Source organism: Myotis myotis, unplaced genomic scaffold (genome assembly GCF_014108235.1).
Source record: "Myotis myotis isolate mMyoMyo1 unplaced genomic scaffold, mMyoMyo1.p scaffold_m19_p_29, whole genome shotgun sequence".
In the NCBI taxonomy this organism is placed as follows: domain Eukaryota; kingdom Metazoa; phylum Chordata; class Mammalia; order Chiroptera; family Vespertilionidae; genus Myotis; species Myotis myotis.
Genome location: NW_023416334.1, coordinates 1,009,003 through 1,034,662, shown reverse-complemented (window position 1 = coordinate 1,034,662; position 25,660 = coordinate 1,009,003). Strand labels below are relative to the sequence as shown.

General features: G+C 60.1%; 1 protein-coding gene across 2 annotated transcripts in view; it reads right to left on the bottom strand.

Annotated features, from left to right (window-relative positions):
* Positions 1-25,660, bottom strand: part of RAI1 (retinoic acid induced 1) — a 118,371-nt gene that overhangs the window by 68,228 nt on the left and 24,483 nt on the right. For both annotated transcript variants that reach the window (XM_036296256.1, XM_036296257.1), the window contains exon 2: positions 3,382-3,512. The gene's annotated coding sequence lies outside the window, so the exon portion shown is untranslated. The remainder of the gene's footprint in view (positions 1-3,381; positions 3,513-25,660) is intronic.

Sequence of the window (25,660 nt, the reverse complement as noted above, 5' to 3'; positions counted from 1 at the left end):
ACTGAGGCACAAGGGAGGGGCAGAACCACTGGGGTCCTCTGACCTCTGCAAGTCTCACCCCTCTCGCTGCACCTGCTTTGGATTCTTGGCTTTTCCTTCTGGAAAATGGGATGGCAAAGAGGAAGGGTGAGATGTGTGTGTGTGTGTGTGGCGGGGGGGGGGGGGGGTGGGCGGGGGGGAGACAACAGGGATCGCATGGCTGGCCAATGGCAGGCTGCTAACTTGGGTGACCCCAGATCCTGTGGCCACAGCCAGCGAGTGTGACACAGAAGGGCTTGGGAGCCCATCTCAGTTGGAGGCATGCTGGGTGCTTCTCTCCACTCTGGGGGTCTCAATGTTCCCATATGTGAGGTAGACGAGGTCCGGCTGCAGGAGCCCTAGGGACTCTCAGGATGCAAAACCAACATGGCAGACCAGTAGCCCATTCCTGGGGGCTGCAGGGCCCAGCAACTGCGGTGCGACCTTGGGACTCCCTCCCTTCTCTGGGCTCCCGTCACCTCCTCTGTCAAAGGAGGAGGGTTAAACAGGTGATTCATTGCCAAGGCTCCTTTTGGGTCTCATAGAAGGTTCTAGATTGTGCTAGAAGGAAAGAGAATCATGTGCCCCTTCTCTGGGAAAAATGAGAGGCCCATTTCTTTTACTGCAGGCACGTCGGAGCCTTTGGCATCAGCAGAATCATTTTTAGGAAATCATCTTAAACATCAAAAAAACCTTTCTACACAAAAATATATCCACTACCTCATTCATCAGGAGCATCCAGAATGCTGAGCAAAAGGGGAATATTAAGTAAATGATGGTACATCCACCAGATTGGAAGAGCCTGGAGACATGGTGTTTATGATGAGCTGGTTGCAAAACAGGAAAAGCCCGCTGTTAGCGTGCCAAAGGAGGGCGCAGGATACACAGCGGACGGACAGAGAATGACGACGGAGCCTTTAACAACAAGCCAACCGCCAGCCACAGGACTGCAGAGGCCGCATCCACACATCCCGCCGGCACAGCGCGGAGGCTCAGTACCCTCTTTGTTTCTTTCCATTTTTCAGATGTTCTATGAATCATATTTTAAAAAGGTCCTTTTCTTAAAAAAAAAAAAAAAATAGGCTAAACCCCTCCAATTGAGAAGCCTTCCTCATTCATTCATTCATTCATTCATTCATTCATTCATTCCTGATCCATTCACTCCTGTGTTGGTCTAGTAAAGCCCAGGGCCCATCCTGTGCCAGGCCTCAGGTCTCTAAGATCCCCAGGGACTGGTTCTCACCAGCAGGAAACGGAAATTCGGAAATTCGGGGTGGTTGGGGAAGAGAGAAGACAGCCCCTCAAATACCTACACATCAGGGGCTTGTGCCTAACCGGGGTGCTTTCTCCTGGGAGTGAGGAGAAATCAATCCTGCCCCCTACTGGGCCCTGGTCCCCTATGACCTCACCCAGCTCTGCCCTCGGCACCTAGGGTCTCACAGTCCAACCTAAGGGTCAGAAACTCACCCTTACCCACCCAGCCTCTAGCTGTGGGTGGTGGTGGGGGGGAATAGGGGCAAGTGCAGAAGTGCCCCCCCAGTCCCTATGATTACACTTCCAGTTCCTGTGGACCTGCCAAGTCAGGTAGCCCTTTTTCAAAGCCTCAGGGCCACAAGGGCCCCGGGGCAACACCCTCTCTGGCTCTTATTTCAGGCTCCACCCGCCAGGTCCTGCTCGTGGCAGCACCAGGCGTCTGCTAGCTCCTTCCCTGCTAGCAAGTCAAAGGGTCCTGCTGCCCGTTCCTGCCATGTGGGGCGAGAGAGCTGGGGAACCCTCTCTATTCCTGGACCAAGCCACAGACTGGCCTGAAAACTGTCTGCTACTCCCCTCCCCCAGGTGCCTCCACACTCCCCCAGGAACCCTCTTTAAACAGGGAGGATCTCCTTCACCTGCCTGGGTGTCCAGCTCCAGGGTCCCTGTCTAGCCCTTGGGCTGCACACCTGGGAATCCCATAAGGCAGGTTCCCATCGACTCTCCTCCCCCAACCCCGTTCCAACTAGCCCCGTCCCCCCCCCCCCTCAAAAATAAAAAAAGGAGCAAACGGATCTGGGAGCTTTGAGTGCCCAGAAACCTCTGACCTCGTGGCCCCCACTCTGAGGTGAGCCCCTCTCAGGATTGCAATCCCCAGAAATTCTCTCCCTTCTTAAGGCCCCAGTGGGAAAAGAAGTTCCCACCACTCCCCTCCCCCTCTTCTCTCTCTCGCCCAGACCCTGGGGGAGGGGATGAGGCGCCCGAATCGCCGGTCACCAGGGCAGCATCTGCTGTGGATCGCAAGAAACACACACACACACACGCGGGCGCGCGCGCGCGCGGGCGCGCGCGCCACCCTCAGGATCCCCTCTGAAGCCTGCATTGTACCGGAGGGGAGGAGGCCCAGTTGGAGGGAGGAGGCTGAGGTTGGGGAGGCCCGACGATGATCCTGAAGTCACCAATCAGCAAGCCCAAGAATCCACCGCCCGGGGCCAGAACTCAGGCCTCGGCCTTCCCTGCAGCTCACCTGCCCCCGCCCCCACCCCTCAAGGCGCCATCCTACGTCAAAGTCTCTACCCCAACAAGCACCCCCCCCCCCGCCCCCGTCCCCTCCACAGGGTCAGCAGCCCCAGGAGAGACCAAGCTACCACTAACCCCCACCCCGACAGCAGAAGCGCCAGATTTCATTGTCAGCCCGGCCACTCGGCACAAGATCCAGCAGGCGCCGCGCGAGGAGTGGGGAGGGGTCTCCAGGGGAAGTGTTCGGAGCTCAGCTCTGCTCGGTGCAGATCCGGAAGCCGCTGGGGGTAGAGGAAGGCGGGGGTGGGGAGCACAACCGTAAGCGCTGGCGGGCGGCCGGCCGGAGGAAGCACCCGGAGGCGGCAGGGGCGCCAAGTTCCCCAGGAGGCTGCGCTCTCGGGAAGTTTCCCACCGGTTGCCGGGAGCAGGACCCGGAGCGCGGACGGCCCTCGCCGGCCTGGCCAGCTCTGGGGCGCAGATTGCGAACTTGAGCAAAAAAACTCCTTCCTTCGCCGGTGTCTCACTCCCCACCCACTGCCACTAGCCCCTCCATCTCATCCCTCCATCTCAGCCCCTCGCCTGCCGCCAGTACGACTGTCGCCAAGACCGAGGAGGAAAGGGGAGGAAGGAATCTCCAGCACAACCAAACTGCGGCAAAAAAAAAAAAAAGAAAAAAAGAAATTCCTTCTCCTGAGACCAATTCCCTCAACCGACACGGAAAACCAACCCCCGAACAGGCAAAGCTGCAACTCCAGCCAAGATTGCGGCGTGCGGGAGGGGTGCCGGGTTTGGAGCGCCGCGGTGGTCGGGGATCCGGGAGCCCGCGCACCCCAGAACGGCTCCCCGAAGGCACAAAGCTTCCGCCAACAATACCTGCGGGCTCCTCCCGGGTCTCCCAGCGCCGGCGCTGCGCGTCTCGCCGTCTCCCTTCCCCAGGCAGCCTCCTCCTCCGCGCACGCCTGCTCCCCTTCGCTCCTTCCAGAACTCGGCAGCCGGAGAAGATCCTTGGGAGAAAAAAATGTGAGCGCTCGCACGATTCCTTTCTCTCCGCCGCCGCTCGCGCAGCCCGGCTCGCTCCTTCTCCCTCGCGCTCCCGCGCGCGCCGCGCCTCTCGCGCCCCGCGTTTCCTTCTCAGCAGCCCCTGCGAGCGCCCTCAGTAGCCATTATTCACGGGTCGCCAGGGGACAGGAGGTAATTAGAGACCGCCCCGTGGCCGCATCCACTCGGAAAGCGCGATGCAGACGCGGGGCGGGGGGGGGGGGGGAGGGGGGCGCGCACACGCGCGTGGGGAGGGGCGCGCGACAAGGGGGCTTGACTGCGCGCAGCCCTCGCCCCAGACGAGGGGGAGGGGAGAGGAAGGGGGAGCAGAGAGGAAGGGGGCGTAGGGGAGACGCTCCAGCGGCTCACTGCGGGGCTCCGGGTCACAGGCTAGGAGGCTCGGTGGCGCTTAGGGACTGGGGGTGGGGGTGAATGTCTCCGTGCGTGTGTGTGTGTGTGTGTGTGTGTGTGTGTGCGCGCGCGCGCGCTACCCAGAGATAAAAAGGGAGGGAGGGAACGCTTTAATATTTTTCCAGTGACTTACGAGCCGGTGGGTGAGCTCTTCTTGGCTGCGCGTTGAAGTCCGTGTGTGTATCAATGAGGCGGTATACTGCTGGTCTGTCCTACGTGTGAATGTCACGGGGTGTAGGGGTCTGGCTGCGAGCTGTGAATGGATGCAAGCTGTGAATGTGTCTCTGGGTCTCAGAGGAACCGAGTGATGCGGTGCCTGCGTGGGTCATGTTTGTATGCGATTGTTTATGGGGGGGGTGACTGCGTGGGTGTGACTGCGCCTGTGCAGAGCAGTGTCTGTGTGAGGTTGTGTTGGGGGGAATTGTGTCTGCGTGGGCCCGAGTGTGTCTGAGGGGTGTTGTGTTACGTGTGGGCCTGTTTGCGAGTGGGATTGCGGCTGTTGGGGCTGTGCATGGAGGAGGCAGTGCGCTTGTGCAGGGCCGTGCGTCCGCGAAAGGCTGTGGTGTGTGTGAGGGCGATCTTGCATGGGGCTGTGTTCTGCGTGTGGGCTGAGGCCCCTCGGGCGAGGTGGGGGTGGGGGGTGGCGGTGGACCGAGTGCTCTCGGGGATCCCATAACCGCAGAAGAGCCACTAAGGCTCGAACAGGCTGCGATGGGGTCAGGGCGCAAAGCGCCGAGCAGTGGGGGAGGAGAGGAGGAAGAGGGAAGGCGGAGAGGCGGGGACTTCATCCTGCGCCCCCTCTCTGCACTGGAGACGCAGCTTAGACACGGATCCTGGCACTTGCCAGCTCCAGGTGCTGGAGACACGGGTTGCAGAACCCTGGGCAGGGGAAGCTGCCTAAGGCCTGGGGGCAGCTGGAGCTAACACTTGCGATCCAGGAGCAGCCTGGAAGCCTGCGCGGCCAGGGTTGCCTGAAGAAGCAGGTCATGGTCGGGAGACAGTGGAGGACTAGCCGGAGACAAAGAAGAGCGGCGGGGAGGGGGCGGGTATTTCAAGGCGGACCACACCTCCAGGTTTCCTCCCCTTCTGACCCCCACCCCTCGGCAGAGGGGTGGCCCAGCCACGACGCTAAAGGCTGGCGTAGAGCCCCGCGAAATGGTGTGGCCCCTCCTTGCCCCAGTCCCCAAGCCGCCTGGAGCCTGGGATTACGCGCCCCAGGCGGCTGCGGTGGGAGGGGGGGCGTTCTGAGCAGTGTATGTGTGTTTGGGGGAGGTCTGAGCGGTCAGGAGGGTGTGATGCCAAGGGACTGTGATTGAGCGCTGGGCTGGCCACCGCCTTGCTGGGCGTCTCACCGCCTACGCAGCCATTCATTCATTCATTCGCCTCTCCATCCACCTACCCACCCTTCTTTCCAGACACGTGTCCGACCTATAGGGGTCGGTCTATTCTATTATCGATCGTATTATGGATTATTGAGCCACAGACCACACAGCCTGTCAGACCTGGCTCTCTCCGAGCTCCTCTGGTCGCCACTCGCTAGTGTTTCACTCTCCTCACCCCTCACCAAGCTTTCCATTCAGGCCCCTCTCTGTTCTGGTAAGAGGGGAGGAGCACGGGTTTTGTGGTTCAGAGATGGGCCACCTCCCCTCTCCCCACCTCCTAACTCCCACCAGCACCTACCAACCTCCCCACACATCGAGGCCAGGGGCTTCTCCCCACCCCTCCGGCAGCATCTCCACCTCACTGCTCCAGCCCCCTCTGGGTTGGGGATGGGGAGAGCAAGAAAGGGTTTCATGCCAGGATTGCTGTGCCACCGGGTCCTTGGCTGAGGACTGCAGGGGCTGGTGGCACAGAGACCACTCGTTCCTGAGTGGCGTGGACCGGCAATCCCAGTGTCAACTGGGAAACTCAAAACAGCCTGGGCCCTAGCCCGGACCTAACCAATCCACGTGCCCAGAGCCTCGCTGTTTTCTTGCTCATGCTGATCCCTCTGCCAAGGAAACTACCTACTGCCAGGTCCGGAACATCCAGACCCCTGAGTGCGGCGCCCACCTGGGGACAAAGAGCAGGCCTCTCTCCCAAAAATGGACCCAAAACAGCCTCCGGGCTGACTGACCCCTGGCTCACCTGTGAAGGGGCTGACTGCAAGCAGCTGCTCCCAGCCAGCAGTCCCTGGGCGGCCCAGCTCCTCCCTGGGCTCCCCATCTTTAAAATGCAGACTGTTTCATCCCTACCTTTATGATCTGACCTGGAAACCAGGGTCCCTCAGACCTAAGGCTGCTGGGTGAACCAGGAGAGGCCCGCTGTGTGCATCGTTAGACAAAAAACAAATACCTGCTGGGGACACCAACCCAGCCATAAACCGATCCATGACCTGTCACAGTGCCACCTAACCCTTGCCTCAGCCTGTCCCTGTCACATCCTGGCTCAGCCACCTCCTCCATGCAGCCACCCACAAAAGGTCAAGACCGGCCAGACTGTGATGGCAGCGCTTGCCTCTTCCCCGGGAGCAGGGCAGGCTCCCACCCACCCTGGTTTTGGAGCGATCACAAGAAGGAAGAGCCCTCACACTGCTGAGGGCCCTCACGGTCAGGCCCACCACCTGTGACCGCACCCCCACCCTCCTTCTCACCGCCCTTGCATTTGCAGGCCCACTCAGTTCACGGCCTTTGTCCTTGCTGGTCCCTCTGCCTGGAATGTTCTTCCCTGACTGCTAATGTACCTTATAATTTACCTATTTGTGTACTTATTTTTGTTTGTGTAGCCTCCATATCTGGAATGGTGCCTGGCGCTCATTCAGTAAGTATCTGTTGAATGGATCAATGGGTAAGTGAAGGACTGAATGAGGCCAACCCCAGCCCTTCCTGTGAGCATGACCAGGCCCGGGGCCTTCTCTTCTGGGAGCCAGCAGCCCCTTTAGAGAACAACAGAGGGGTGGGGATGGAGAGCACCAGGGCAAAGGCAGCAGGGGCGCTCAGGGCTGCCCTTCATGGGTTCTGGATTCCCCCCTCATGCCCTCGGGGGTGGAAGGAATGAGATGGTGGTTCCATGGCTTATCCCAAAGGAGAGCAGAGCCCTTCATCTGTCCAGCACCCTCTGCGTTGTTCCTGGGGCCATCTGGTGGAAGGTCCAGACTCACATCTGCCAAAGGGGATGGAAGACCCCTGCCTGGCCAGGGCCTTTCTTTAAGTGCTAAGAGGCAGTGTCATGTCCTAGGACAGCCCCCAGGTACCCCGCAGGCTTCTGCCCATCCCTCAGAGCTGTCAAAGGCTTGTCAACACACAGCAAGACAGTCTGATCCCTACTTGAACATAAGTGTCTGGAGAGGTCTTGCCACCTCTGCCTGGCAGAGGAGGTGCTCAGCATGGATTTAGCAAATGAATGAATAAAGTGACAATGTCAAGATTCAAACTTAGGTCTTCATGGCCCCCAAACTCTTGCTTGTCCTCTCAGACTCTATTGGCAGATTCCACGGGATCACGGCAGCAGCACCCAACACACAGCAGGCACTCCGTAAATGCTGAGGGAATGACCAGCAGGGGAGGCTGCTGGCTGGCAAGATCCCTGCTCTGTCCAGGGTCTGACTCCACTACCCACCCATGAGTTCTACTCTAGGCAAAGTGGGGCGAGGGGGCCCATCCCATTGACTGGTGGGAGAGCTCTATGGGCAAGAGTGGGAGGTCCCAGTCTCAAAGGGCCCGCTCTTTCCTGGTGAGGCGTCGCCGTGTTCAGGAGAGCCTGGGCCTGGACGGTGCCCGTTGGTTTGCCCAGCACTGAATAGGGGCTTTCCTGCGAAATCTGTGTCCAAAAGCTGTCCCAGAGCTAAATAATAGCAGGGGCCATGAAAGAGACCCCAGCATGAGCTTGCAGGGTGCAGGCAAAGAGGTCAGCAGGGCTGCCAGGTGTGAGGCTCACTGATATGCCACCAGGGGCAGGGGTGATCCAGGGGCCACCAGGTGGGCACAAGAAGCAGAGAAGAGGGCTCTGGACTCCAAACCACCAGACCAGGCACATGCCACTGAGATCCAGAAGTTGCGTTCAAGTTCAGACCTGGGCTGGTAACCCGCAGGCCCTCCTCGCCTTGGGGCTATGTGCAAATATGAAGGCCTGGGGCCAGAGGTGGGCCAGGCAGGTTTCACATCTGCTCCGCACATGTTTATGGAGGAGTCAGCCAGTGATTTCTAACCTCTGTCTTTTCCTCCTCTCAGTCACCCTCCCTATTTCAGAGACAGATCTCTGAGGTCCAAACGATGGACTTGCCCAAGGTCACGCAACTTGAGTGCAGCAGAAATATTCATCCATTTGGTTGGCAAATCTTTACTGAGCACCAACTATGTTCCAGGCACCATTCTAAGAGTTAGGAATGAGGAAAAGTTCCCAGTCTTTTCTAGCTGCGATACAGACAGGAAGCAGAGTGAGTGAGGAAATGATGTAGTGTGTTGCATTAGGTGGGGCAGTGCTGTAAAAAAAATACAGCCAGGGAAGGGGCTGGGAGCTGTTTCATATGGGGGCTCAGGAAACTCACCCTTGAAATAATCTGAGAGCAGATTTGAAGGACTAAAGTAGTGAGCATGCCGCTGTCTGAGGGGACACTGCAGATAGAGGGAGCAGCAAGTCAAAGGCCCCGAGCAGGCACAGGGTGGGAATATTCAAGGAATGGCAGAGGCTGGTGTGGTTGGCGCAGAGAGAGCAGTGGATGAGTGGGAAAAGATGGGGACAGAGAGGTGACAAGGAGCCACATCTTTGTAAGGACTCTGGCTTTCACAGGGAGTGAGGTGAGGAGTCTGCAGTGTTTGAGCACAGGAGAGACATTCCCCTGAGGTCCTCACAGTCTCCCCCTGGCGGCTATAAAGAGAACAAGTGTCCCTCTGGCCCATGTAGCTAAATGGTTAGATCACTGGCCTGTGCACTGAAGGTTCTCGAGTTCAATTTTGGTCAAGGGCATATACCTGGGTTGTGGGTTCGATCCCCAGCCTCAGTTGGGGCGCGTATGGAAGATGTTTCTCTCCCTCTCCCTCCCTTCCTTCCTGCCATTCTCTCTGAAAATCAATGGAAAAAATATCCTCAGGTGAGAATTAATAAAAAGAGAGATAGAGGATAGGTGTGGGAACAGGGAAGGAGCGGGAGACCATTGAGGTGGCCCCTGCACAAGATGGAGTGACAGCCAGCTGCCAGGTCTTCGGTAGCGAGTGGTCTGGGCCGTTGACAGGGCTGGTGGGAGGCCAGGCCTCGGGAAGGACCCCTCCCCGCCTCTGCAGGGTAATGACCTCTGGGCCAGTCTGCTAGCCACAGAAGAGGCCCCATTGTTCATGGGCGAACCAGGAGCAGTGTCCTGCCTGGGTCAGCACCGGGGAACCTGCCACGTCACTTTCCCATTTCAAGCCTCAGTTTCCCCTTCTTACGAACATGTTGGGCCAGGTCAGAGGCCAAGGGCCCTGTCTGCTATGTCTCCCTCATGGCTCCTGTTCTCCCAGATCAACTGAGTAAATGTGTTCCACAGACCTCCATCCACAGACCTCCCCTCCACAGACGTCCCCTCCATAGACCTCCATCCACAGACCTCCCCTCCATAGACGTCCATCCACAGACGTCCATCCACAGACCTCCCCTCCATAGACGTCCATCCACAGACCTCCATCCACAGACGTCCCCTCCACAGACCTCCATCCACAGACCTCCCCTCCACAGACCTCCATCCACAGACGTCCCCTCCACAGACCTCCATCCACAGACCTCCCCTCCACAGACCTCCATCCACACACCCCCCCCTCCACAGACCTCCATCCACAGACCTCCCCTCCACAGACCTCCATCCACAGACACCCCCTCCACAGACCTCCATCCACAGACCTCCCCTCCACAGACCTCCATCCACAGACCCCCCCTCCACAGACCTCCCCTCCACAGACCTCCCCTCCACAGACCTCCATGCACAGACCGCCCCCTCCACAGACCTCCCCTCCACAGACCTCCATCCACAGACCTCCCCATCCACAGACCCCCCCTCCACAGACCTCCCCTCCACAGACCTCCCCTCCACAGACCTCCATGCACAGACCGCCCCCTCCACAGACCTCCATCCACAGACCTCCCCTCCACAGACCTCCCCTCCACAGACCTCCATCCACAGACCCCCCCTCCACAGATCTCCCCTCCACAGACCTCCATCCACAGACCTCCATCCACAGACCTCCATCCACAGACCCCCCCTCCACAGATCTCCCCTCCACAGACCTCCATCCACAGACCTCCATCCACAGACCTCCATCCACAGACCCCCCCTCCACAGACCCCCCCCTCCACAGACCTCCCCTCCACAGACCCCCCCTCCACAGACCTCCATCCACAGACCCCCCCTCCACAGACCTCCATCCACAGACCCCCCCTCCACAGTCCTCCATCCACAGACCCCCCTCCACAGACCTCCATCCATAGACCTCCATCCAAAGACCTCCACAGACCTCCATCCACAGACGTCCCCTCCACAGACCTCCCCTCCACAAATCTACACCCGCAAATCTCTCCTTTGGTCACTAGGGCAACAGTGAACAAAACAGACAACCCCCTGCCCTGGTAGGCTGGCCAGCCGCTGAGCAATCCCAGCCCTGTTCCTGTCTTCTCCCACCAAAACCATCTCATGCCCAGGACTTCTGGAGAGCCAGCTGCCCTGTGAGGCTGAGAGCTCACACTGGAGAAAATGTTTTCCTTTGAAAGCAAAGACCTTGGTGTTTTAGCTGGGAGGGGAGGAGGGGGGGAGATCAGGATTATGAATATCCAAGTTCCCTTAAATTTTTATAGTATTTTCAAACAGTTGGCGTGCCTGGTCCCTCACTCCCCACCCAGGAGCTGGCAGGAGAGGTGAGAGGAAAAATCTGGGATCTCCCTGGTTAGTTTCTGGCCAATGTCTGGGCAGCAGAAAGGCTGCTTGGCATCCACTCTCCCACCCTGGGAGGTGGGGGGGAGGGGATGGGGGGCGACGGCACAGTCTCTGGCCTGGCCTGGCCCTGTAAGGGCTGAGCTGGGTCCTGCCTGCCAGCCTGTGACAGAGACCAGTTCTTTCCCTGCCTGCTTTTGAGCGGCGCCACCTTTGATCTCTGCTCCCTGTGGCTTTCTCTGCCGTCTGTCTGTCCATCCTTCCTTCCTGGACTGCAGGAGACCACCAAGTGATATACCTGCAAGCCTCCACAGGCAGACTCCCCCTAGGCTCCCTCTCCTCTGGGCTGGGCTGCAGAGGAGAAGCCTCGACCTCTGTAACCTCTCACCCTTGCCCTGCACCCCTCCTGTGCCAGGGCGCCTGCAGGCCCCCTGGCCTCCGCTGTCTCTCTCAGCACCTGAGTAACTGTCCACGAGAAGAGGCTGGGCCTGTGCCCTGAGCTGGAGGAGGCAAGACCCTGGAAGCAGAGGGCTGTGGCCGCAGGCAGGGCTGGGGGAGGGGACACTGAATGAATGGGAACAAGAGAAGCCTGGGCAGCCAGTTTGGAAGAAAGAAATGGGGAGGAAGCACAGAGGGGAGGGAGGAGGATGAGAGAGGAGAGGAGAATGGAGAGAAGGGAACAGATGGGGAAGGAGAAATGGGTGAGTAGAGGGGAGGGCACCAGGGCTCTCCAGTGTGGGAGGCGCTGCCCCTGCTCTGCATCCGCTGGCTCAGTCCTGGGTCCAGAGGGCCCCCTGGCCTCTGGGTTACGACCAAGGTCACCCACATGAGCACACTGGCCTGGCGGGATCCTGTCACAACCATAGAGCTGTTCCCGCAGCCATGGGCCTGCATGGTGCCCAGCAAGCCCGGGCGACTGCTTAGCCTGCGCCCTGCTTCGTGGGGGGCACCCCAGGGCTCGGATCCACACTCTTGGCCAGGAAGCCACCAAGAGGCTGAGGGCAGGGGTGTGGCTAAGGCCTCTTCAGTCCTCTGTGCCAGGACCCCTGGCCCCTGACCCCAGCCACTGACTGACCCTGCCCTCTGTCATGAATGGACTTCTGACCCAGCAATAGTACCTAGCCACACACCAACATCTGACCCCAGCCCCAGTCTGTGCCTGAATCCTGATGCTACAGGGGTGTGCTGTGGTGACCATCCCATGGATACATTCCCCCAGGGACCCTGAGGGAAGCTCAGAGCCATCCCACCCCTGAGATAACCCACATCAGCCCTGCACACAGTCCACACTGACACCTCAGGGCCCTGAGGTGCCTGAGGAGGCCTGAGGCCACTGGCACTTTCCCAGAGCAAAGTCCAGAGCCTGGGTCAGCACCAGCAGGCCGGATGCCCCACAGACACGCCCGAGTAGGGCAGACGCACACACAGACACACCGAGTCGGGCACACACACACAGACACACCGAGTCGGGCAGACGCACACACAGACAGACACTCCCGAGTCGGGCAGACGCACACACAGACACTCCCCAGTCGGGCAGACACACACACACACACAGACACTCCCGAGTCAGGCAGACGCACACACACAGAGACACGCCCAAGTCGGGCAGACGCGCACACACACACACACACCCGAGTCGGGCAGATGCACACACAGACACACCGGAGTAGAGCAGACGCACACACAGACACACCGAGTCGGGCAGACGCACACACAGACACACCGGAGTAGAGCAGACGCACACACACACACACCCGAGTCGGGCAGATGCACACACAGACACACCGGAGTAGAGCAGACGCACACACAGACACTCCCGAGTCAGGCAGACGCACACACACACAGACACACCGGAGTAGAGCAGACGCACACACAGACACACCGAGTCGGGCAGACGCACACACAGACACGCCTGAGTCGGGCAGACGCACACACAGACACACCGGAGTAGAGCAGACGCACACACAGACACACCGGAGTAGAGCAGACGCACACACAGACACACCGGAGTAGAGCAGACGCACACACAGACACACCAGAGTTGGGCAGATGCACACACAGACACACCGAGTCGGGCAGACGCACACACACAGACACTCCTGAGTCAGGCAGACGCACACACAGACACACCGGAGTAGAGCAGACGCACACACAGACACACCGGAGTAGAGCAGATGCACACACAGACACACCAGAGTTGGGCAGATGCACACACAGACACACCGAGTCGGGCAGACGCACACACACACAGACACGCCTGAGTCAGGCAGACGCACACACAGACACACCGGAGTAGAGCAGACGCACACACAGACACACCGGAGTAGAGCAGACGCACACACAGACACACCGAGTCGGGCAGACGCACACACACACACACCCGAGTCGGGCAGATGCACACACAGACACACCGAGTCGGGCAGATGCACACACACAGACACTCCTGAGTCAGGCAGACGCACACACAGACACACCGGAGTAGAGCAGACGCACACACAGACACACCAGAGTAGAGCAGACGCACACACAGACACACCGGAGTAGAGCAGACGCACACACAGACACGCCTGAGTCGGGCAGACGCACACACAGACACACCGGAGTAGAGCAGACGCACACACAGACACACCGAGTCGGGCAGACGCACACACACACACACCCGAGTTGGGCAGACGCACACACAGACACACCGAGTCGGGCAGATGCACACACAGACACACCGAGTCGGGCAGAAGCACACAAAGACACACCGAGTCGGGCAGATGCACACACAGACACACCGAGTCGGGCAGATGCACACACAGACACACCGAGTCGGGCAGACGCACACACACAGACACACCGAGTCGGGCAGACACACACACACAGACACACCGAGTCGGGCAGACGCACACACACAGACACTCCTGAGTCAGGCAGACGCACACACAGACACACCGGAGTAGAGCAGACGCACACACAGACACACCAGAGTAGAGCAGACGCACACACAGACACACCGGAGTAGAGCAGATGCACACACAGACACACCGGAGTAGAGCAGACGCACACACAGACACACCGAGTCGGGCAGACGCACACACACACACACACCCGAGTTGGGCAGATGCACACACAGACACACCGAGTCGGGCAGACGCACACACAGACACACCGAGTCGGGCAGATGCACACACAGACACACCGAGTCGGGCAGATGCACACACAGACACACCGAGTCGGGCAGATGCACACACAGACACACCGAGTCGGGCAGACGCACACACAGACACACCGAGTCGGGCAGATGCACACACAGACACACCGAGTCGGGCAGACGCACACACACACACACACCGAGTCGGGCAGACGCACACACACAGACACACCGAGTCGGGCAGACGCACACACACAGACACTCCTGAGTCAGGCAGACGCACACACACAGACACTCCTGAGTCAGGCAGACGCACACACAGACACACCGGAGTAGAGCAGACGCACACACAGACACACCAGAGTAGAGCAGACGCACACACAGACACACCGGAGTAGAGCAGACGCACACACAGACACACCGGAGTAGAGCAGACGCACACACAGACACACCGGAGTAGAGCAGACGCACACACAGACACACCGGAGTAGAGCAGACGCACACACAGACACAACCGGAGTAGAGCAGACGCACACACAGACACACCGAGTCGGGCAGATGCACACACAGACACACCGAGTCGGGCAGATGCACACACAGACACACCGAGTCGGGCAGATGCACACACAGACACACCGAGTCGGGCAGACGCACACACACACAGACACACCGAGTCGGGCAGATGCACACACAGACACACCGAGTCGGGCAGATGCACACACAGACACACCGAGTCGGGCAGATGCACACACAGACACACCGAGTCGGGCAGACGCACACACACAGACACACCGAGTCGGGCAGATGCACACACAGGACACACCGTGTCGGGCAGATGCACACACAGACACACCGAGTCGGGCAGACGCACACACACAGACACTCCCGAGTTGGGCAGACGCACACACAGACACTCCCGAGTCAGGCAGACGCACACACACACACAGACACTCCCGAGTTGGGCAGACGCACACACACACAGACACACCGAGTCGGGCAGACGCACACACACACAGACACACCGAGTCGGGCAGACGCACACACACACAGACACACCGAGTCGGGCAGATGCACACACACACAGACACTCCCAAGTCGGGCAGACGCACACACACACAGACACTCCCGAGTCAGGCAGACGCACACACACACAGACACTCCCGAGTTGGGCAGACGCACACACACACAGACACTCCCGAGTCGGGCAGACGCACACACAGACAGACACTCCCGAGTTGGGCAGACGCACACACACACAGACACACCGAGTCGGGCAGACGCACACACAGACACACCGAGTCGGGCAGATGCACACACAGACACACCGAGTCGGGCAGATGCACACACAGACACACCGAGTCGGGCAGATGCACACACAGACACACCGAGTCTGGCAGATGCACACACAGACACACCGAGTCGGGCAGACGCACACACACAGACACACCGAGTCGGGCAGACGCACACACAGACACACCGAGTCAGGCAGACGCACACACACACAGACACTCCCGAGTTGGGCAGACGCACACACACACAGACACACCGAGTCGGGCAGATGCACACACACACAGACACTCCCGAGTCAGGCAGACGCACACACACACAGACACTCCCAAGTCGGGCAGACGCACACACACACAGACACTCCCGAGTCAGGCAGACGCACACACACACAGACACTCCCGAGTTGGGCAGACGCACACACACACAGACACTCCCGAGTCGGGCAGACGCACACACAGACAGACACTCCCGAGTTGGGCAGACGCACACACACACAGACACACCGAGTCGGGCAGACGCACACACAGACACACCGAGTCGGGCAGATGCACACACAGACACACCGAGTCGGGCAGAAGCACACACAGACACACCGAGTCGGGCAGATGCACACACAGACACACCGAGTCGGGCAGACGCACACACAGACACACCGAGTCGGGCAGATGCACACACAGACACACCGAGTCTGGCAGATGCACACACAGACACACCGAGTCGGGCAGACGCACACACACAGACACACCGAGTCGGGCAGACGCACACACAGACACACCGAGTCGGGCAGATGCACACACAGACACACCGAGTCGGGCAGATGCACACACAGACACACCGAGTCGGGCAGATGCACACACAGACACGCCTGAGTCAGGCAGACGCACACACAGACACACCGGAGTAGAGCAGACGCACACACAGACACTCCCAAGTCGGGCAGATGCACACACAGACACACCGAGTCGGGCAGATGCACACACAGACACGCCTGAGTCAGGCAGACGCACACACAGACACACCGGAGTAGAGCAGACGCACACACAGACACTCCCAAGTCGGGCAGATGCACACACAGACACACCGAGACGGGCAGATGCACACACAGACACGCCTGAGTCAGGCAGACGCACACACAGACACACCGGAGTAGAGCAGACGCACACACAGACACTCCCAAGTCGGGCAGATGCACACACAGACACGCCTGAGTCGGGCAGACGCACACACACACAGACACTCCCGAGTCGGGCAGACGCACACACAGACACGCCCGACTTAGGCAGACCTACACCTACAGTCAGACCCAAGGCCCAGCCTGACACCCTCACACATAAACATACATGCAGAGACACACCAGGCCTGACATGCGCAGGTGCCAGCACATGTGCACCAAGCAGACACCCACCTAGACATGCACTCAAGCACACACAGACCACCCCACCCTGCCCTTCTCACTGGGCCACACAGCCCCCAACCTAGGCCCAGTGTGTCCCCAGGTGCCTGAGGGTGGGACTTACGACCCCCCCCCCCTTTCCTCTCCTTCTGAGACGGGGGCGAGCCCTCAGGCTCTCCCTGGCTCCAGGCTTCCTCTGCTTGCCTGGAAGGGAACCTCATGAGAGAGTTTCAGCTTTACTCCCACCCCCAGACTTGGGGCTGCAACACCCCCAGCTTTCCAGAGGGGCCCGGGCACACAGTAGGTCTGAACAATCAGGACAGGCATGAACACACATGCTCCCCTGGGTGGAACTGCGGGGCACACCATCTGTCACACACTCACAAGATGAAACACACACATACGCTAGTATGCACACAGGAGATGTAAACAGGAACATGGACACATGTAAATGTGACACAGATGCACACATAAGGACACGCACAGGCTCCTGTGTGAACACGCGCACCTCACACCTGGGTGGCAGCTCCCCAGGAGTCTCCGTGTGGCTCACCCACTCTTCAGATGACCCTCCCGCCCCTTCCCAGCTCCGCTCAGCGCTCTGCAGCCTCTGCCCTCCCTCGGCCTGGTGGCCCCCAGGATGCTGGTGAGTCCATGGCTTCTCCTGGCCCCCAACCCTCAGCCCTTGGAAGGCGAGGGCCCTGGAGCCTCCTGAGAGCATGGCTCAGCCTGGCCCTGGGCTGGGTGGCTAGCTCCCTCCCTGCTATGGGAGGCCCAGTGCCCAGTGCCGGGTGTGAGAGGCCTGGGCTGCCTCTCCTGGGCAGGGAGAGCCTGCGTCTCAGGGAACATGGGAGCGGGGGGCTTTCTTCAGGGCCTGTGTCTGCGGCTCCTCTGGAGGGTGGGGAAGGAACTCTGACAAAGAGGCTTGGTGTGGGAGGGACATGCGTGTGCTGTGTGACTTTTTATCATCAGAGAGTATGAGGAGGGGGACGGGAAGAAAGGGGAGCAGGAGGAGGGGAGGAGGGCAAAAAGGGGGGAATGAGTAAGGGGGGGACATCCTTGTTCTTGTACTCTTCTTCCTGGTTTGACTTTATTTCATGGTGGAACCCAGGTGGCCGTACCACGGCTCGTAGGGTGGCATATAAAGATGGTGCCAACTCTGCCCAGCGTGCCCCACGGAATCCTTTAGCATTCCCCCGAGGCAGGCGTCCTTTGCCCACCTTGGAGATGTGGAACCTGAAGCTCCAACGAGCAGAGAGAGGCACAGGCCTGAGTGACCTCAGGTCCAGCGGAACCCCGGCCCACTCAGGGCAGGCTAGCCCACCATATGTGTGGAGGGAAGAAGCAGACCTGGCTCCGGATGCCCACTGGGCTCTCCAGGAGTTCCTGGGGGGTGAAGTCATGGTTCCCACCCTCCCCACTCACCCTAAACAAGGAGAGGCGCTGCCCTGCCAGCCCAGTGCACGAATAGCTGTGGCATCCTGGGCAGCTCCACAACCTCTCTGGGCCCAGTATCCACAGCTGAGAAGAGGGATGATGCTTCTGCTCCCGCTTACCTCCCAGCCAGCAGGAGGGGAAGGGCGTGATAGGGGCTGGAAAACAGACTTCTAAGCCCTGTGATAGCTCTCTCCCTAGACTTAGCAAAAAGCTCAGTCTAAGACCAGACGAACACTCCCGAACCCAGCACCCTAGACAACACAGCCGTAAGTAGACAGGGTCCTTCACGCAACAAGCTGCCAGTGCCCACCGACCGCAGCCGGCACGTCCTCCGGGCTTGTGTCCCCACATCTGCGGAGGGAAGGTGGCCTCCACCCTCCCGAACTGTGTGATGGGAGAGTCATACCCGTTTCCCATCTGATTTCTGGTGTCCATTTTTCCACCGTAACCTGGGAGAGGCCGAGGGGGACAGGATGACTGCTGGCTCTCGCCGTCACCCTCCTGGCCTGTGGAGAGGTCTGTTTTCAGTCTCTGGGAAAGTATCCAATACCAACCTCACGGTCGGTCGTAGGCTGAATATTTCATGTGGAAACCTGCTCGGTGCGCTGCTGGGGCGAGCCCCCCGCCCCCCGGGTCCCCAGTGCCGAGGGGCTGCCGATACCACACATGTTCTGAGCTACTAGATTGTTTGAGTCCTTTACAACCTCCCAAGACCAAGGGGGGGGGGTGTTGGGGCAGGGAGGGGTGTGGGTGCCCCACGCCACAGACCCAGAAACAGGGGCTCCGAGAAGGAGCTCAGGAGGGGCAAAAGCAAAAGGAAGGCAGATTTCACCGCCATATAAGGAAGAGCCTGCTAACAGGCACGGCTGCCCAGAAATGGAGTGCGCGAGCCGCCTCGGGGAAGGGGAGCAGGGAGAGGTGGTCTCTGGGTGGAGATGCCAGGCAGACAGCTCAGGCACGAGACGGAGAGGGGACCCCCAGGGCCTCTGGCTGTGACCTGACCGAGGCCCCGTGAGCAGGGCTGGAGTTCCAGAAGGTGGGCCCTGGGCCCGGGCGCACTCCTGCTCCAAACCCGCTGCCCAGACGCGCAGCAGACCCAGCGCCCAGCGGACAGAGCCCTGGTGGCTGGAGGGCAGCCCCTCCAGATCAGTCCCCGGCCATCCTCCCCATGTCACAGGGCAGTTACCTTTTAGAGGAAAGGCCTGCCTTTAATTTGTAAAGTTGGGCCGTACATACAGGTACAAAGGAAAAGGAGCCCAGGTCCCTCCCTGAGTCCGTTTCCTGCCGCGTCTCTGCAGCTGGATCTGGTTAGGAGGCCTGGTGGGCTCTGAACTTTAGAGCCTAAAGGCTTGGTATTGAGATGGAACCCACTCTTTCCAAGGTTCTTGGGGTCCTGGGAACTGTGCAGCTCCCACCACTAACTTCAGAATGTCCATGCCCCAGATCCCGTGCCCATGCGCAGCCCCGCTCCCCGCTCCTGCACCACAGCCGTCACACGCCCTCGGCCTGTCTGGCCCAGTGCAGCCCTCTCCAAGCCTCCCGGGGCCGCCTGCCCCTCGGCCCTCAGGGCAGCCCGCGGGTGCTGCTGAAACCCGGGTGAGATAGCACCCTCTCCCCCTCAGCACCCTCCACAGCTCCACCTCACACACGAGCTAAAACCAAACTACCCCAGGGCCTGCCATCCCTGTGCCCCCTGCCCCGCTGCCTCTGGGCCTCCCCTCCTCCCGCTCTGCCGGCAGCCCCGCCCACCCTCCCTCCGCCTAGAGCACACTACTGGGCCTGCCTGGCCCCCACGGTCTCCTTCTCCAGGACACGAGGGCCTGACGCATCCCGTCCGCTGACCTTCCCTCCAAGGCGGCAGCTCGTTTGATGTCCTGTTCTCGCCAGCACTGAGCGACACCTCAGGAATGTCGCACTGTGCCCAGTAATGTGGACGCGCAGCAAAGGGAAGCCCGGGCACCCGGGACGGACGGGCTGGCGCCCTGCCCCCCACGTGCAGCCTGAACCACACTGCCCTCTTGTTCACGGAACCAGGAGGGGCGCATAAAAATCCCAATCCGGCTTGTCCAGAAAGCACGGACCTGGCCCAGCAGGGCAGCACCCACAGGACAGCCGCCAGCAGGCACTGCGGGGCGGGCCGGGGGGCAGGGTCCTGCGCGGGCTCCAGGGCTGCTGGGCCAGGCGGGCCCTCCGCGGCATGAGGCTGCAGGGACCGAGGAGATGAATGTCTTGTTGCTCCTCAGAGGTGCCCCAGACACTGGGGGCAGAGGGGGCAGCTTCCCTCACGGAGAGATATGAGCCCTCTCCTGCAGAGGCTCCCGACAGACCCCAGCCTCATCCCCCCTTTCCCTCCTGGGCTCACCAGGCTCTCCTCCAGCTCTCAGCCTCACCCTTGTCTTCTAAGAGGCTCTGCCCATTGCCCCAGGCCCATCCCGGCCCCCCTACACCTTGTCAGCTGCTGGAGGACAGGGGTGTGCGCCCCCAACCCCACACCCCACCCAGGCCACAGGGTGAATGGATAGCACCGCCTGAGAGCCAGGAGGAACTGAGGGGTAACACATGCATCTAGAAGGGTCCGACTTGAGTCACACTCAGTGCCCACACACACTTGGTATCGCGGTCACTGCGCCGTGCACAGGGCCAGAGCTGCAGAAGGCCCACATGGAGATGCGGGTCCAGGAAGAAGGCAGGAGGCGGGAGTCTGTGTGCCGCTGCGCTGAGCCTGTGAGCATGTGCGTGTGCGTGTGCACGTGCTCACACTGGTGAAGGAGGCTCCACAGTGGGCAGTGTTTTCCTGGGGCCTCAGTCTCCGCGCCTGCGCACAAGTCTCCCAGATCACCAGCCTCTCTATCCCCACCGCCCAGCCAGCCCCCACCCTGGAGAGGTTCTCCGGTACTTCTCGGGCCCTGCCTTCCCATCCATCAGGACTTGGCTGCATTCCTGTGAGTCATTCTGCAAACAAACCCAGGGGAGGGAGAAGAGGGAACAGGAGCGGGAAGAGGGGAGGCTGGATGCAACCCTGGCCCTGCCTCCTCCCTGCCGCCTGCTCTCCCTCAGCACCCCTACCAGGTATACATGGGCCCCCACAGGAGAGTTCTAGACTAAGTATCTGGTCAGCCTGTACCATGGACTTGCTGTGTGACCTTGGGAAAGACCCTTACCCTCTCTGGGCCTCTGGAGAAAATAACCTTGAAGGTCCCCACTTACAGGATGCATGAGCTTCTGAGGGAGCTGTCAGTCTCAAATGAGGCCAGGAATGGGAGGAAGGTGTGCCTGGTGTCCTTGTCTTCGTTTCCCTACTTCTGAAATGAGGAGAGGGCAAGCCCTTGGTAGGCCGGGGGGACAGGGGCACATCTGCCAGGTGTAGCTGGGCAGGGGGCCAGAGCACAGGCAGAACAACCTTATGCCAATCCCAGGGCCCAGGCCAGCTGCCAGCGCAACACAAGGCCATCGAGACCCACACTGAGGCCAGTCGGGCAAGCATTTCCTGGGGGGCAGGGAACACCAGGAGCCTCCCCACAGAGCAGGGCCCAGATGTGAGGAGGGTCTCTGGGTGGACTCCAGCTCCAGGGGTGGGGGATGGGACTCCACTGAAAAAGAGAACACCCCCCCCAGCAGTGGGAGGAGCCTCCGCTGTGGCTGTGTGCGTGTGTCCGTGTATGAGTGTGATCCCAGGTGTTGGTGCCTATTTTTCCATGAAAAGCTGGCTTCTGAGTCGTGGTCCCTGTGACTACCACCTCTGACCGGTAGGTGTATGCAACAGCTGAGTGTGCACACGTGTGCATATGCGCTCGTGTCATCAGAGCCCTGACACAAGTGTGTCCGTGATTGTGTGGAGAGGGCTGGCTGGCAGTGGAGAGCACGGTGTGTAGGTGTATGTGAAGGACTGCAAGCAGCAGGTGTGTGCGTGTGCACGTGCGTGTGTGTGCGTGTGCGTGTGTGTCTGTGCGCCTCGGTGGGCTGGCATTAGGAATGAGTGTAATACCAGAGGACTTCCTCCTGCAGCGCCAGCTCTGGGACTGCCCGTCCTGGGCCTGCCCGCCCTGGGCTCTCTCATTCTCTCTGGCCCCATGACAAGCAGGCTTCCCAATCCTGGGAGCAGCTCCCACACGTGTGCATGTCCTGGGCACGGTACTCATAAGATTCAGAGCAAAGCTCCAGGCCCTCTCCCCATGCAAATGCACATCTGGAGCCCAGGCCGGGGCCCCACCTTCCTAAGGCCCAACAGGTTCCAGATCAGGCCTCATGACCACAGCTGGCCCAGAGGAGGCAGACCAGGGCCACAGTGAGGCCGGCGGCCTGGAAGGGCATGGGGTGGGGGAGACTTAGCTGTGCAGGAAGGGGACCTCGGGGGCAGCCAGGGGTGCTCGGCAGCTGCTCCAGGTAGGACTGGAACACCCCCTGGGGGCCTGCATGTTGGGCAGCCACGGAGTGGGGGGGGGGGGGGTCAGCTTACAGGCGAAAGGGAGCAGTGGTGACCAGAGCTGGAGGCCAGGAGAGCGGGGCCCCAGGAGGGTGTGTGATGAGAAGAAAGTCAGGGCAGGGGCACCGGGCAGGGAAGGGGTTTTCTGAGTGTGTGGGAGATCAAAACAGAGGAGCTTGCCCTGACCACGACACAACTACAGGGCAGCGCGGGCTCAGAGAGCCCCAGTCAGCTCCCAGCTGCCCCAGCTGCCCCAGCTGCCCCTCCACTGGGACATGGACCCCATCCTCTTCCCAGGACAGCAAGGGGCCCTCCATCAGTGGCGCTGTTGCTACAGTAACAATTCCAGCCGGTTGGCTCCTCTTTGGATGTAAGTCCTTTCGCTCACTAGGACTCAGTCTTCCCATCTGTACAATGGAGTGCTCTGGCCCACTCTGCTGGTAGGAAAGGCCCACAGAGAACACTAAGAGAAAGCGCCCCCTTGCTACCTGGAGTGAAAACAGCAGGGGTTCAACTCCACAGGCCGGCAGTTATAAAGCTGCCATGTTCTGGGTGTTCCCACATGGGCGTAACCCTTTGAGTGCAGAGAGAGTGGGCGTCAGCCAGTTAACTGGCACCCAGCCCGGGCAGGGACCTGGTCACCAGACTCTGGCCCTTGTTCTGCATCCTCACCTGTCTGGAATCCCTTGTTATTAGAAGGGGAATGTGGGTAAGAGACGGTCACCAGTGAGGGACTGGGGCATGGGGGACTCAAAGAGTCCCCGAGGCTCCAATGTGCTGAGCGAGAAGCAGCTGTGCAAGGAGGTGTGGCCATTCACCCACCCAGTCCAGGTCCTGCCGCAGGGACACTCAGGTTTCACCCTTCTATATTGGGGGGCTTTTCATCTAGCCCCCCCAGACTCACCTTTGAGAGAAGCCCAGGTGGAGGATGGGAGGATAGAAAAGCCAATTTCTTGTTCGTTCAGGCGAGGCTGATGGGCACTGGTGTTGGTAGAGAAACAAGAGGCTTGCCCAGCTGCCCAGGGCTCGTGGGGAAGGGCAGCTCCCGCCCGCGCCACCTCCAGGACATGTGCACGTGGAGAGGACCACGGCTGAGGAGGCGCCTGGGAGGCAGGCGGGCAGCAAAGGGGACAGAGAGGAGGGTCCAGGGAAGTGCAGTGCCTGAAGAAGGAGGGAGACAAGGAAGGCCTCGGAGGGCAGGGGGTGGGGCTCGCTGGGCCCAGATGGCTGCGGCCCCTGAGGCCTGGCCAGCCGCAGGGAACCTGCTCCTGGCTCTGTGCTCCGGGCTCCAAAATCAGCTGGGAGCACGCCCCTGCGGCCGGCACCTCACCGGGAGGGCAGCAGGTCCTGGCCGGGCCTGAGGCCTCTGGAGAGCCCTCTCCCGCTCGCTGGGCGCACTGCCCTCGCCTTCTCTGCAGCATGGAGCAGGTTTTCGCCTCTGGGCCTGTGCAGAGCCCTCCGCCCACAGCCACAGGCCCGCCTCCCTCCCTCGGGGCTTTGGCCCCAGGTTACCTGCTCAAGAGGCCACCTGATTCCCCAATTTAAAACCGCAACTTCCTGAGCCTCTTCCCCGCGGATCTTTTCTCTCATCACATTTAGCACCTTCCAACACTCTTTGAGTGCTGCCTCCTACCAGCAGGGGGTCTCGGCTTTCTTCACTGCTGTGCACTTAGAACGGTGCCTGGCACGTAGTATGGGCTCAATAAACATGTGTAAATGAGTAAAACGCAGTTATTCAAGACAGGAAAGCCTCCCGCTGGATGGTGAAATCTTAAAAAAATAAGTCCCCTGCCGGAATTCCCTTCTTCTTCTTTAGTGAGAGGCACATGGAAGAAACATGGCCTGGCCCGCGTGGCTCTGGTTGAGCATTGACCCATGAACCAGGAGGTCAGGGTTTGATTCCCAGTCAAGGACGCATGCCCAGGTTGCCGGCTCAGTCCCCAGAAGGGGGTGTGCAGGAGGCAGCCAATCAATGATTCTCATCACTGATATTTCTATCTCTCCCTCTCCCTCTCCCTTCCTCTTTGAAATAAATAAAAATATATTAAAAAAAAAAAAAAAAAAACATGAATCCCCCCACCTCCCCCAGCTTAGGCCTCAACCCCAGGTCAATGGTTTGCCCTTGGGCGGGAAGGTGGCTCCCATTTCCCTTCAGTGTCCAGTCCACTAACCAACTGCATTCTGGACATCTCCCCAGACGCCCTGTCACTGTGCAGGGTGTCCCTGTCCAGCCCATGGCTCCCCCAGGCAGTGGGTGCTCCCCACAGCCACTGCCGCCGGCCCAGCTCTCCCGGTGCCTGCGCTGCCTGTTTGGACCTGTTGGGTTTTTGCCACGTGGATCCTCGGTCCGGCTGCCATCTGGGCTCCCTGCCTCCAACTGCTGGTCTTTCATTTTACCCACGATTTATCCTCGTCTCTCAGCCTGGAGCACTGGGCCAAAGGCCAGCGTCTCCCTCCAGCCTGGCCCTTCCCTGGCCCTGTGTCTGCTGGCTGACCCTACTGCCCAGGTCTCCGCCACTCTCGGCCTTTGCTCATGCCGGACCCACTGCCTGAACGCTGTGCCTTCCCTGGCCTGGTCTGCCCGCCTGGCGCCCACCCCACCCTTTCAGTGTCCCCCACCTCGGAGCCCCGCCAGGGGGCCCATGCCCAGCCACTCTGCAGAGCAGCCCCCAGCTCCCCACAGCCTGTGGGCTCTCCTGGGCCTCGAAACAGATGTTCAAGAGACACTTGCCAAATGAATGAATGCATGAGCGAACGATGTGAACAAACAGCAAGAAGTTGAGGAGATGAGTGAGGTTCCCAGTGAAACACTTCTGAGCCCCGTCAGCACTCGGCCTGGAGTCGCCCTCCTCGCAGCTCACGGCTGCCCTGCTGGGCCCTGGCAGGTCACACTTGGACAATGATGATGGCGCCTGACAGTCATGATGGATTAGGCAGGGGGGCTTTGTTGCTGTAACAAAACCCTCAAATCTCAAGGGCTTAAGACAACAAAAGTCTGTTTCACGTTCACACCTCACCTCCTGGGAGCTGGCAGGGAGGCTGCCCAGAGACAGGCCCCTGGGGGACGCGAGTCTCATTGGCCAGAACTGGTCACACGACCTCACCTGCCCAAGCTGGAGCTGTCCAGGAAGCACCGTCCTACCATCCTAC